The sequence below is a fragment of the Hypanus sabinus genome, chromosome 5, assembly GCF_030144855.1.
Source record: "Hypanus sabinus isolate sHypSab1 chromosome 5, sHypSab1.hap1, whole genome shotgun sequence".
NCBI lineage: Eukaryota > Metazoa > Chordata > Chondrichthyes > Myliobatiformes > Dasyatidae > Hypanus > Hypanus sabinus.
Window position 1 is genome coordinate 31,231,479 of NC_082710.1, and position 14,607 is coordinate 31,246,085.

The following is a 14,607-nucleotide window of genomic DNA, read 5'->3' on the forward strand; positions in this document are numbered from 1 at the left end:
AAACAGTGCTTGAGGACTATAAAGAAGCCAGAAGGGTATTCAGGAAGAGACTTGGGAGAGCTAAAGTGGGTTTTGAAAAATCTTGAGTGGGCATTCTCCACATATGTCAAGAGCAAGAGGAGGGAGGATGCTTAGAGCTAGAGGATGTGAGTGAAATCCTAAATGAGTACTTCACATTGGTAATCATTGGGATGGATGTAGAAGATGGTGAGATCAGAGTGGAGAATGCTAAGATGCAAGGGAGTTTGAGGTTAGGAAAGATACCGAATTTGGGCCTTGAAAAACGTTGAAGTGGATAAGCCCCCAAAGCATGATGGGATACACCCTAGGTGAGCAAAATGGTTCTGAATTGTCATACTATTTATTTCTTGCTGCCAGTGACAAAAATCACTTCCTTTTGAACACAAGCACATGCATCTAATGCTGTTTTAAAAGCTTCGCTCTGAGCATGGTGTGTTGCCTAATAGTCACACAAGTGCGCACATCTAATGTTAGTTAGGAACTATTCAACAACTATCTCCTGTCCTAATTAAGCGGCATAGCATCCCAAATAAATGAAAGGGATGCTGGTTATGTTTTCAATTTGTTTTTGTTCTTTAAAGAGTTGACACTAATAAGAGGCTGCTCCAATTAACCAGAATCTACAGTATATGTAAATTAAATAAACAGTGCAAAAAGAGCAAAAGCAAAAAAAAAAAATAGTAGTGAGGTAGTGTACATGGATTCATCGTTTGTTCAGAAAGCTGATGGTGGTGGAAAGAAGCAGTTCCTAAAATGTTGAGTGTTGCTCTTCAGGCTCCTGTACCTCCTTGATGGTAGCAATGAAAAAAGGGCATGTCCTGGATGATGGAATCTGCGATGATGGATGCTGACTTTTTGACTTTTTAATATCTTTAAATATTTGTGAATTTGGTGACATAACCAAGTCTCCTCAAACTTCTAAAGAAATGTAGCCACTGTTGTGCCTTTTTGTAATTGCATCAACAGGTTGGACCCAGGATAGGTCTTGAGAGATGTTGACACTCAGGAACTTTAAACTGCACACCTTTTCCACTGCTGATCCCTTGATGAGGACCAGTGTGTGTTCCCTCAACTTCCCTTCTCGAAGTCCACAATCAATTTGTTGCTGTTGTGACACCACTCAACTAGCAGATCAACCATTGCAGTTTGTGCATTGAGCAGTTTCAGTATCATTATGGCAGTGGAATTAATCTATGCAGGTACAATGGAAAGTATCCTAATTATTTGCATTACAACTTGGTATAGAAACACCAATACCCAATCTCCAGAAAGAGGTGATGCAGCTTAGTCTATCATAGGAAAAGCCCTCCCCACCAGAGTGAGCATTTACATGGAGCACTGCCACAAAAAAAAAGCTGAATCTGTTAATAAGTACCGCCCCCCCCCCCCCCCCCACCATCCAGGCCATGATTTCTTCAGTGCTACTATAACTATAAAATATATTGAATAATTTATGTTAAATGGAAGGAAAGTATTTCCAATGTTCTCCCACTGTAAAGGTTGTGAGAAGATTAAATGTAGTTTGAATGGAATTCTGGAACATGACACCAGCTTGCAAAGCAAGCAGACTTGTGAATATAGTGTTCAAAGCGAAAACCCAACATTGATTTTAAGTCCATAATAATGTAGCAATAATGCAAATTTGGAGCAGTAAGATCAATAAACCTGGATCATTGATCTGTAATCTGGGATTTTAGATCTTTTTAAAATATTTCCATTTGTTAACTAATGGGACCATATATTAAAGTGCTCACTTCTCAACCTAAAAAAAAATGGTAGTAACCTCTGGATTGCAGCCTGTGCCATATGCCAAATAGAATAGAATAATTGGGCAGATGACCGTGTAGCTGAGGAATTATTGCAGGGAGATCCCTTCTAGGGAAAGTATGACATACAAAAAGGATGGGTTACACCTTGTGGACAGATCTGCTAGAGCTTTTGAGGGTTTGGTAGGGGATTGAGAAATAAAATGATGGGTTGCAGAATATGGCAATTGGTATACAGGTAGATGCAATATGTTGAAAGACTGAGGAGAGGAGAGGTACCCTAGTTGATAGGGGAAAATTGCATTTGGGCTTAATTGTCCACTTTAATAGAAGTGTCAGGAAAAAGAGTGATTAGAGTGGAATGGCTATAGGAATAGGAGGTAATAGGTGGTGGAATGACATTACTAATCAGGGATAGCATCATACAGTGCTGAATTTTTTTTTAAGGTATTCAGCCCCCCTTGGAAGTTTTCATGTTTTATTGTTTTACAATATTAAATCACAGTGGATTTAATTTTTTTTGGACATGATCAACAGAAATACTGCATGTCAAAGTGAAAACATATCTCTACATAGTGATCTAAATTAATTACAAATATAAAACAGAAATGAATTGATTACTGAAGTATTCACTGAGATGCAACACTGAGCGTCATAGGAAGTCATTCCTACCTGTGGCCATCAAACTTTACAACTCCTCCCTCGGAGTGTCAGACACCCTGAGCCAATAGGCTGGTCCTGGACTTATTTTCCACTTGGCATGATTAACTTATTATTATTTAATTATTTATGGTTTTATATTGCTATATTTCTTCACTATTTTTGGTTGGTGCGGCTGTAACGAAACCCAATTTCCCTTGGGATCAATAAAGTATGTCTGTCTGTCTTTAATATGACACTGGTGCAGCCAATTGGTTTTAGAAGTCACATGACCAGTTAAATGGAGATCATCTGTGTGCAGTCAAGGTGTTTCAATTGATTGTAGTAAAAAATTACACCCATATCTGTAAGTTCCAACTAAACCACGAAGACAAAAGAACACACTAAACAACTGCAAAAAGGTTATTGCAAGCACAAGTCAGGAGATGGATACAAGAAAATTTCTAAATCACTGAAAATCTCTTGGAATACAGTTGTCAATCATCAAGAAATCAGAAGAATATGACACAGCTGTAAAATCTGCCTAGAGCAGGCTGTCCTCAAAAACTGAGTGACCATGCAAGATTGGGCTAGTGAGGGAGGCCACCAAGAGATCTATGACAACTCTGGAGGAGTTACAAGCTTCTGTAGCTGAGATGGGAGAGACTGTGCATACAACAACTGTTGCCTGGGTGCTTCAACCAGTTGTAGCTTTATGGCAAAGGGAGAGCCACTAGGGGGAAAAAAACTCACATGGTAGTCGTGGCTAGTGTTTGCCAGAAGGCATGTGGGAGACTCTGAATCAGCTGGAAGAAGGTTCTATGGTCTGATTAAACCAAAATTGAGCTTTTTGGCTATCAGACCAAACACAGCATGTCATTAAAAACACACCATCCCTCCCATTAAGCATAGTGGTGGCTGTATCATGCTGTGGAGATGCTTCATTGCAGTGGGTCCTGGAAGGCTTGTGAAATAGAGGATAAAATTAATGCAGCAAAATACAAGGTAATCCTGGAGGAAAAGTGAACTGCAACTTGGGAGAAGATTTATTTTCCACCAAAACAATAGCCTGAAGCGTAAAGCCAAAGCTATGCAGGAATGGCTTAATAACAACAAAATTAATGTCCTGTAGTGGCCAAGTCAGAGAACAGATCTCAATCCAATTGAGAATTTATGGTAGGACTTGAAAAGGTTTGGTCACTCACAATCCCCATGCAATCTGACAGAGCTTGAGCAGTTTTGTAAAGAAGAATGGGGAAAAATTGCAGTGTCCAGGTGTGCAAAGCTGATAGAGATCTGTACACACAGACTCAAGGCTGTAATTGCTGCCATAGGTGCATCTACTAAATACTGACTTGAATGGATTAGTAATTATGTAATCAATTGTTTTGTGTTTAAAAATTGTAATAAATTTGGACCAATTTATAGAAATTTGTTTTCACTTTGATACAAAAGAGTATTTTCTGTGAATCAGTGTCAAAAAAAAGTCAACTTAAATTCACTGATTCAATAGTATAAATATGAAAACTTCCAAGGGAGGTGAATACTCTTTATAGGCACTGCTGCTGCAGAAAGGGGAGATTTCATGGAGTGTTTTCTACTGTGTCAGTGTGGTTGGACATCAGTAACTGGAAGGGTGCTTCTACCCCTCATCCCCCAACCCTTTTGTAACAGAGATGAGGAAGAACAAATCAGGAGGCAGATTTTGAAAAGGTGCAAAAATAACGGAGTTGTTAGCATGGTTGACTTTAACTTCCCTAATATTGGCTGGCATCTTAGTGCAAAAATTTAGATGGGATGGAATTTAAGTATGTCTTGGAAAGATTTCTGACAAAATATGTAGACAGACTGACTAGAGGAGGGGCCATACTGGATCTGATGCTAGGCCATGGACCACAGTCAGGTGTCGGATTTCTCAGTGGATGACCATTTCAGATACAATGGCCACAACTTCATAGCCTTGGATAAGGATAGGAGCAGACAGTATGGGAAAATATTTATTTGGGATGGGGGAATTTATGATGCTATTACAAAGGAACTTGAGTGCATATATTGGGAACAAATTTAGTGAAGGATATATGTACAATGGACATAGAGGTTGTTTAGTGAATTCATATGAGGAGCCATAATTTTAAGGTGATTGGAGACAAGAATAGAAGGAATGTGGCAAGCAAGTATTTTACACAGTGGTGGGTGCATGGAATGCCTTATCAGGAGTAGTGATAGGAGCTGACACATTACCAATGTTTAAATCTTTTAGCAGGGCACATTGATGACAGAAAAATGGAAGGAAGGGTCGATGATCTTAGAGTTGGTGAAAGGTCAACATCATGCGGCAAAGGGCCTGCACTATGATCTGCCTTGATTTTTCTGTTAATGACTCCTTATCCCACTCCAGCCCTGTTTATCCTTGTCCACTCTGTCCTTTCTGGAAATTGTATCATTTTTCATGTTATCCAGTAATGCATTTGTTCTGTATGCTTGCACACATTTTCTTTCCAATATTTTTATTAGTTTCTATATAGAAGAATCCAGAGTACAAGAAAGTGGATATAAAAGGTCAAAAAAGATTTTTTAAAACTACCAATTACATGAAATCTATTCATAATAACAATCTCATTGCCCCATATTCATATAAGTTAATTAATAGTTATATTGATATATACTAATTTATTAAAAAAAATCTAACCCCTACCAAGACCAAAGCTGTTCAATAAGGAGAAAAGAAGGTAAGATACCTTCTCATATAATAAAAATTAATAATAGCCAATGTCGGAGTTTAAACAATGAATTGACAGTTTTAAAAATAATTCAGAAAAGGTCCCCACGATGTTTGAAAGTCTTGACGAGATTCAGAAATTGAACAACAAATCTTTTCTAAATCTAAACATGACATAACATTGCATAACCATTGAGCATGAGTAGGAAGTAAAATATCTTTCCATTTAAACAAAAGCATCCTCCTAGCTATAAGAGAGCTAAAGGCCAAAATATGTAAATCAGATGGCTTCAGCTTGTCTTGAAACAATGCCGAATAGGGCTGTCAGAGGGTTAGGCTTAAAATTGACTTTAAAAAGTAAGGAAAAAGTTTGAAAAACTTCCTTCCAATATTTTTCAAGATTCAGTCAAGTCCAAAACATATGAATTAATAATGTGTCTCCATAATTACATCTGCCACAGTAGGGAGATACATCTGAATAAAAACAAGATAGCTTATCCTTAGTCATATGAGCTCTATGTACCACCTTAAATTGTATGAGAGAATGATGAGCACATAGTGATGAAGTATTCATCAGTTTAAAAATTTCATTCCAAGTTTCCTCAGATATTGATATCTGTAAATCTTGTTCCCAGAGATTCTTAATTTTGTCTAAGGGAACTTTCCTTTTCTCCAGTATCTTACCATAAATATTAGATTTATGATAAGGTGTCAAACTAAAAATTACATCTAGTAAGTTCTTATCTGAACTTGTAGGAAATGTACATAATTGAGATCTTAGAACGTCTCTGATTTGTAAATATCTAAAAAAGTGAGTTTTGGGTAAGCTATATTTAACTGACAATTGCTCAAATGAGAAAAAGTTTCCTCCAACAGACAGATCCCAAAAACATTTAATACCCAACTTGTCCCATTCTTTAAAAATTAAACCAGTCATGCAGGATTTTAAAAAATTAGAATAAGTGGGACTTGAAAGGGAAAATCTCAATATACCAAAGTGTTTTCTAAGTTGCCTCCAGATCCTCAGAGTATGTTTAACTGTGCTGTCTTTACGACAGTTATTTAGTTTATAATATTTTTGCTTAGTAATTCATTCGATAGTATTTTCTAGTTAGAATTAGAAGTGTTTAAAGTATATTCATTACATGTAAAATATATCGGCATGCGATGATGTCACATCCGGTTTCGCCGAGTCTTGTGGGAAAGTACCGGTTTGAAATTAGCGCGAGGGTGGGGGCTCACCACGAGGCACACCTGAGCAGAAGTTGTTTTGCAGGCATGAGAAATCACAGTGAGAGCAACGCTGTAAGTTAATAGATAATCGATATATTGAACTAAGATGTTAATGCCGATCCTGTTAGAAGTAACGACGGTAGATAATGTTTATGCTTTCGTTAGTTAAAGAGTTGCAGATAGTTTGCATGGAAGTGTATTTAAAGTAGTCAATGGAGCAGGTAAACTCTCCCTGTATACTGCACCTTAGTGTAATGTAGTTATAGTCACCTTTGCAAGTATTTACAATTGAAATGTGATATTAAGGAAGGAACAAATACTGTATCAATCTTATATTGTTTTATCAACAGTTTTCACCATATGTTAATGTGAAGAATGAACAGTAAATGGTTATTCTTACTGCGATCTGGTCTCATTGACTGGTTTATCTCGACGTTGAATTCGGCGTTATTAGTACACGCGAAGGAGAACGTTACATTAACTATTAAATTATCAGTTAGTTTACTTACAGATAAAGGAAGCGAGGATCCAAGGAAAGAAATAATAGAAAATTTATTATTTAGAGTTGGCTTCTAAAGAAACCCACACCGAACAGTCTACACGATTAATATAATATAGCCAAAATGTAAGATATCATATATTAATTGCCCAGTAATGAAACCTAAAATTAGGTAAGATTAAACCTCCAGAATTTTTAGATTTTTGAAGATGAACTTTACTTAAATGAGGATGTTTATCTTTCCATATAGAAGAGGATAAATTAGAATCAAGAGAGTCAAAAAAGGATTTAGGAATAAAAACCGGTCAAGCCTGCAAAAGATATATAAATTTAGGTAGAATATTAATTTTAACAGAATTAATTCATCCAATCAATGATGTTGAAAGAGGTGACCAATTTAATTATATCCTTTTTACATGATTCAATAGAGTAAGGAAGATTTCTTTAAACAGGTGTTTGTAATTCTTAGTGACTGTTACCCCCAAATAAGTAAATTGATTCCTTAGAACTTTAAAAGGGAGATTAGTATTAATTGATACCAAATTATTTAAAGGAAATAATTCACTCCTATGTAGGTTCAATTTATATCCTGAAAACTGGCTAAAACGGGAGAGTAAAGAAAGTATGCAAGGTAACGAGGTCTCAACATTAGAGATAAACAGCAACATATCATCAGCTGAAAGCAAAATTTTGTGAGTAATGCCTCTCCTTAAATTACCACAGATATCATTAGGTAATCAAAAATCAATGGCAAGAGGTTCTAAAGCTATATCAAAGAGCAAAGGGCTCAATGGACAGCCTTGTCTACCTGCGATGAAGCTTAAATGGTTTGGAATTTTGAAAATTAGTAACAACCCAAGCAGAAAGAGATAGATAAAGTAATTTGACCCATTGAGTAAAATCTGGTCCAAAAATAAAATTTTCTAAGGTTTTAGATAAATAATTCCATTCAACCTGATGGAAGGCCTTCTCAGCATCTAAGGATAGCACAGTTTCTGATATCTCCTGGGAGGGAGAGTAAATAACATTTAATGCATGGCACATATTAACATGGGAATGTCAGTTTTAATAAACCCAGTCTGATCATCAGAAATAATAGAAGGTAGAATATCTTCAATCCTACGAGCGAGAACTTTAAAAAGGATTTTAGTATCAGCATTGAGTAATGAAATTGGCCTATATGAAGAGCATTCAGTTGGGTCCTTGTTCTTCTTTAGGATAAGTGAAATAGAGTCTTCATAGAAATATTGAAGCAAGCTACCCAATTTGAAAGAATCCAAAAAGACTAAGTGTAACTGCGGTACAATTAATGATGAAAAAGCCTTATAAAATTCTGCAGAAAATCCATCTGGACCTGGAGACTTCCCTGAGTGTAATGAACGTATAGCCTCGGCAATTTCCTCATAAGAAATGGGTTGATCCATCTGTTTACAATTATCTGCAGAAAGTGCAGGGATATTTAATTGATCTAGGAAATTATTCATTACAGTATTATCTTTAGAGGAATCAGAACTATAAAGTTTAGAGTAGAATTCTCTAAAGGTATAATTTATTTCTGAGTTGTCCTATCACTATTAGTTTTGCAAATTTCTTTAATTTGTCGTTTAACTACAGAAGTTTTTAACTGGCTGGTCAATACTTTGCCTGATTTATCTCTGTGAATGTAAACTTGAGTTTTATTTTTAAGAAGTTGAGTGTCAATTGGATATGTTAACAGAAGATCATATTTAGTTTTAACTTCAACACGTCTTTTATATAAAACAGGATCTGGAACTACAGCATATTTTTGATCTAATTGTTTCAATTGATTGGCTAATTCAATTCTTTCTTTATTAGCTTTATTCTTAACACTTTCAGTATAAGAAATAATTTGTCTTCTAATATAGGTCTTGAAAGTATCCCATACAATAGGATTAGAAGTCTCTTCCTTTTTATTCTCTTCAAAAAACAAAATAATATGCCTCTCTAGAAATTTTATTATCAGATAACAAAGTTGTACTAAAATGCCAAATTCTGTTTGTTTGAGGAAGACCAGGGAGATTTAAAGATAGAAATACAGGAGCATGATCTGAAACAGCAATCTCTTTATATTCACAGGAACAAACTGATGAAATCATTTGATTTTCAATAATAAAAAATAATCAACCCTGGAATATGTGTGATGAACATGGGAAAAAAACTAGTACCCCCATCTAAAGGATGTAAGAAACGCCAAACATCAACAATACCACATTTCAATAAAAAAGACTGAATAAACAAAGCTGATTTATTAAGAGACGTTGGTTTAGAAGATGATTGGTCTACAATTGAGTCTAGCTTGCAGTTAAAATCTCCCATCATCAAAGAATAAAGACTCAGATCTGGTAAAATAAAGATTCAGATCATCTACATTTGGGGCATACATATTGGCAAATAATATTAATTTATTATCTAGTTTTCCTGAAACTATAACAAAACATCCATTAGTGACAAACACTACTTTATGTTGGACAAAGGAAAGTGTATTATCTATAAGAATCAAAATTCCTCTAGATTTGTCCTGAAAAGATGAATGAAAACAAAGACTGTTCCAACGGCTGAAAAAACATAGATGATCACATTTACATATGTGAGTTTTTTGTAAAAAAAAAGGGACCTTAAATTTCCTAATATAAGCAAAAATCTTATTACGTTTGTCAGGCTGATTTAACCCTTTCACATTAAAATGGAGTAAATTAATAGTTTGGTCCATTTTTAGTATTATTTAAAGTAAGAGTTAAAATGTTAGTTAAAACCAATCCATAAACCTTGAGAAATGGTAACCAGGCAACAAGTTGGCAAAAAAAAATACGAAAACAGCTTCTGAGAAAAAAAACCATCCCCTCATCCACCTTCCAAAGAAAGAAAACTGACCAATAGAAAGCCGGCATCTACAACTACGGACAACCCCCTCCCCCAAAAAACCTGGTGATCGTTCCAATTAGTTTCAAGGTTGTTTATATTCCAACCTAGCCTAAACAATATCCAAACAAGAAATTCAATTCTCGTATATCAAAACTACAGTATTAAAAATATACAAAAGGAAATTAGTTACGAAGGTTTACATAAAGTAAAAGAAATCATTATTCATACAGAAAAACATTAAACAGTTAATCTTATATCTTCAGGAAGAAACAGGCTAAGCAGTTAGCTTTCAAATTTTAAAAAATCTTTATGCTTCAGTATTCAAACAAAACCATTCGATTCTGAGATTCTCAGTCAAACTGGGTAGCCAAGGGATGGGTTAAAAACCTTGTTAAAAATTCCAACAAAGCTTGTTTAAACATAGCACATTCCTGCATAACCTCAAGTGAATGGTCTTCGAGTTGATATTCCACCCTATAACGAATGAAGCCCCTTCGACGGGATTTGCGAATTAAAAGTTTCTCATTTAATCTTGTGTCTTCATGTAAGGATAGACTAAACAACTAGCCTTCGGATTTTAAAAACCTTTGTGCTTCAGCAGTCGAACGAAACCATTTGAAAGAACCATTTTTAAATGTGAATCTGAAATGAGCTGGATAGCGAAGGGAGGGTTTAAAACCCTTGTTAAAATACTCGGACATATCTTCTTTGACAATAGACAATAGACAGTAGGTGCAGGAGTAGGCCATTTGGCCCTTCTAGCCAGCACTGCCATTCACTGTGATCATGGCTGTTCATACACAATCAGTACCCCTTTCCTGCCCTCTCCCCATATCCTTTGACCCCGCTATCTATAAGAGCTCTATCTTACTCTCTCTTAAATGCATCTAGAGACTTGGCCTCCACTGCCTTCTGAGGCAAAGCATTCCACATACCCACCACTCTCTGGGTGAAAAAGTTTTTCCGCATCTCTGTTCTAAATGGCCTACCCCTTATTCTTAAACTGTGGTCTCTAGTTCTGGACTCACCCATCAGCGGGAACATGCTTCCTGCCTCCAGTGTGCCCAATCCCTTAATAATCTTATATGTTTCAATCAGATCCCCACTCATCCTTCTAAATTCCAGTGTATACAAGCCCAGTCGCTCCAATCTTTCAACATATGACTGTCCCACCATTCCAGGAATTAACTTTGTGAACCTACGCTACACTCCCTCAATAGCAAGAATGTCCTTCCTCAAATTTGGAGACCAAAACTGCACACCAAAACTTGAACTTAGTATGTTCCTGCATAACCTCAGGTGAGTAATCTTCAACAATTCTAATCTTGCCACCATGATAGTCAATCGTGCTTCTTTGATGAGATTAGTGTATTATCAGTTCCTTTGTTTTAAATTCATGAAAACAAATTATTACTGATCTTGGTCTATCTCTGTTAAGAGGTCTAAACACGGGCAACCTGTGAACTCGATCAATCATAGACAAAGATGCCAAAATTTCTGGAAATAATTCTTGCAGAAAGTTTGCAATGAATTCCATAGTAGAATTACCTTTGATTAATTCTTCGACACCCAGAACCCGTAGGTTGTTCCTTCTACTTCTATTTTCTACATTGATAAACTTCTGTCTTTACTTTTCTTTGGACTTCGATTGCTTTTCACAAAGCTTTTGCAGTTCATCCACTTCCGTTCCAGAGACGACACCATTGCTTCATTATTTTTTATACATTTATCGAGTTCATTAAGAGTTTGCTGAATAGAATCCAATTTACTGTCTATTTGTTTAAATTCAGAGCTGAGTTGTTGAAACTCCTCAGAGGCTTCTTGTGTATGACTTTGCAGCAAATCCATAATAAAATCCGAAGAAGCAGGGGGATTGTCCTTTTTAGTACCTCTGCCACCCCTTAATGTAGCCATAATGAAAAAACATCACACTTAAAAAGGAAGTTTCAAGACAAGTTGGAAATAGTAAGATATTTGGAGTTGGAGCATCGGAAGATTGCTGCTACTCCATCAGCCACCACCAGGAAATCTCACACCACACAGCAGTGAAAAAGATGAGCAGTTTCAAGTTCCTGGGTGTCAGCATCTCTGAAGATCCATCTTGGGCCCAGGCTATTGATGCAAATTACAAAGAATCCACAGCAGTGGCTGTATTTCATTAGCAGTTTGGGGAGACATCACCAAATTTTCATACATTTCTACAGATGTACCACGGAGAGCATTCTGTTTGCAGCACAGTTTGATATGGAAGGGCCACTGTACAGGATTGGAAAAAAGTTGAAAACAGCCAGCTCTAACATGGGCACCAGCCTCCTGAGGGGGCATCTTCGAAAGGCCCTCCATCACCCAGGACATGCTCTCTTCTCATTACTACCACCAAAGAGGTAGTGTAGGAGCCTGAAGGCACTTACTTAATGTTTTAGGTACAGTTTCTTCCCCTCCACCAAAGATTTCTGAATAGACAAACAATCTACACTACTTCACTATTTCTTTTTTTTTGCTCTTTTTACACTAATCATTTACTTTTTTACGTATTTCTTATTGTAGTTTATACCTTTTTATTAATATGTATCGCAATGTACTGCTGCTACAAAACAACTCATTTCATGATATATACCAGTGATATTCAACCTGAATCTAATTCTGAAGAGTTTGGAGGTAAATTGGCCTAGAGTTGAGGTGAGGTGAGGTGAGGTAGAACATGGGGAGAATAGGTTATAGGGAAAACATCTGGGGAATAACATTACCCTGTTGGCTAACACGGACACAATGGGCTGAAATAGCCACCTTCAACGTCAGAAAGAAAAATGGAAATAGCTTTTATCTGTTTTCAGCCTTGCCAGATCTATATTAAACAGTAGTATACGAGTAGATCAAACAATGAACTGTTGGCAGGAGGTTCAGGGGTAGAAAGAAGAAGTGAATGCTCTTAAAAGCAGTGTTAGAATGATAAAATCAAGTTTTCCTTTCACGTTAATCATGAATTTCAATCAGCGCTTTAAGAATCAAATTAAATAGTAGTGCTGGTTTACTGCACTTTGCTCTAAAAGGTTTTCCTCATGGATTGTTTGGAGGAGAAAGGGACTCAAAGCAATTAAAAGGGATTAGACAGTTAAGCCGCTGCACAAAGATGATGTAACTGAGAATCTGTGAGGCTTAAAGGCAATTTGTGCTTTAAAGTCATGAACAGTATTACAAGCCAGACACAACACATTGATACTATGCGGGCAGGATTAAGGAAAACCACAAGGCATTCTACAAGTATGTGAAGAGCAAGAGGACAAGACGTGAAAGAATAGGAACTATTAAGTGTGACAGTGGGAAAGTGTGTATGGAACCGGAGGAAATAGCAGGGGTACTTAATGAATACTTTTCTTCAGTATTCACTATGGAAAAGGATCTTAGTGATTGTAGTACAGATTTTCAGCAGACTGAAAAGCTTGAGCATGTAAATATTAAGGAAGAGGATGTGCTGGGGCTTTTGGAAAGCATCAAGTTGGATAAGTTGCCGGGACCAGATGAGGTGTACCCCAGGCTACCGTGGGAGGTGAGGGAGGAGATCGCTGAGCCTCTGACGATGATCTTTAAATCATCAAAGATGATCATCAAAGGAGAGGTTCCGGAGGATTGGAGGGTTGTGGATGTTGTTCCTTTATTCAAGAAAGGGAGTAGAGATAGCCCAGGAAATTATAGGCCAGTGAGTTTTACCTCTGTGATTGGTAAGTTGATGGAGAAGATCCTGAGAGTCAGGATTTATGAACATTTGGAGAGGTATAATATGATTAGAAATAGTCAGCATGGCTTTGTCAAGGGCAGGTTGTGCCTTTCGAGCCTGATTGAATTTTTTGAGGATGTGACTAAACACATTGATGAAAGAAGAGCAGTAGATATAGTGTATATCGATTTCAGCAAGGCATTTGATAAGGTACCCCATGCAAGGTTTATTGAGAAAGTGAGGAGGCATGGGATCCAAGGGAACCTTGCTTTGTGGATCCAGAATTGGGTTGCCCACAGAAGGCAAAGAGTGGTTGTAGATGGGTCATATTCTGCATGGAGGTCGGTGACCAGTGGTGTGCCTCAGGGATCTGTTCTGGGACCCTTACTCTTCGTGATTTTTATAAATGACATGGATGAGGAAGTGGAGGGATGGGTTAGTAAGTTTGCTGATGACACAAAGGTTGGAGGTGTTGTGGATAGTGTCGAGGGCTGTCAGAGTTTACCGCGGGATGTTGATAGGATGCAAAACTGGGCTGAGAAGTGGCAGATGGCGTTCAACCCAGTTAAGTGTGAGGTGGTTAATTTTGGTGGGTCAAATATGATGGCAGAATATAGTATTAATGGTAAGACTTTTGGCAGTGTGGAGGATCAGAGGGATCTTGGGGTCCGAGTCTATAGGACGCTCAAAGCAGCTGTGCAGGTTGAAGCTGTGGTTAAGAAGGCAAATGGTGCATTGGCCTTCATCAATCATGGAATTGGAGCCGAGAGGTAATGTTGCAGCTATATAGGACCCTGGTCAGACCCCACTTGGAGTACTGTGATCAGTTCTGATCACCTCACTACAGGAAGGATGTGGAAGCCATAGAAAAGGTACAGAGGAGATTTACAAGGATGTTGCCTGGATTGGGGAGTATGCCTTATGAAAACAGGTTGAGTGAACTCGGCCTTTTCTCCTTGGAGTGACAGAGGATGAGAGGTGACCTGATAGAGGTGTACAAGATGATGAGAAGCATTGATTGTGTGGCTACTCAGAGGCTTTTTCCCAGGGCTGAAATGGTTGCCACAAGAGGACACAGGTTTAACGTGCTGGGGAGTAGGTACAGAGGAGGTACAGAAGTTTTTTACTCAGA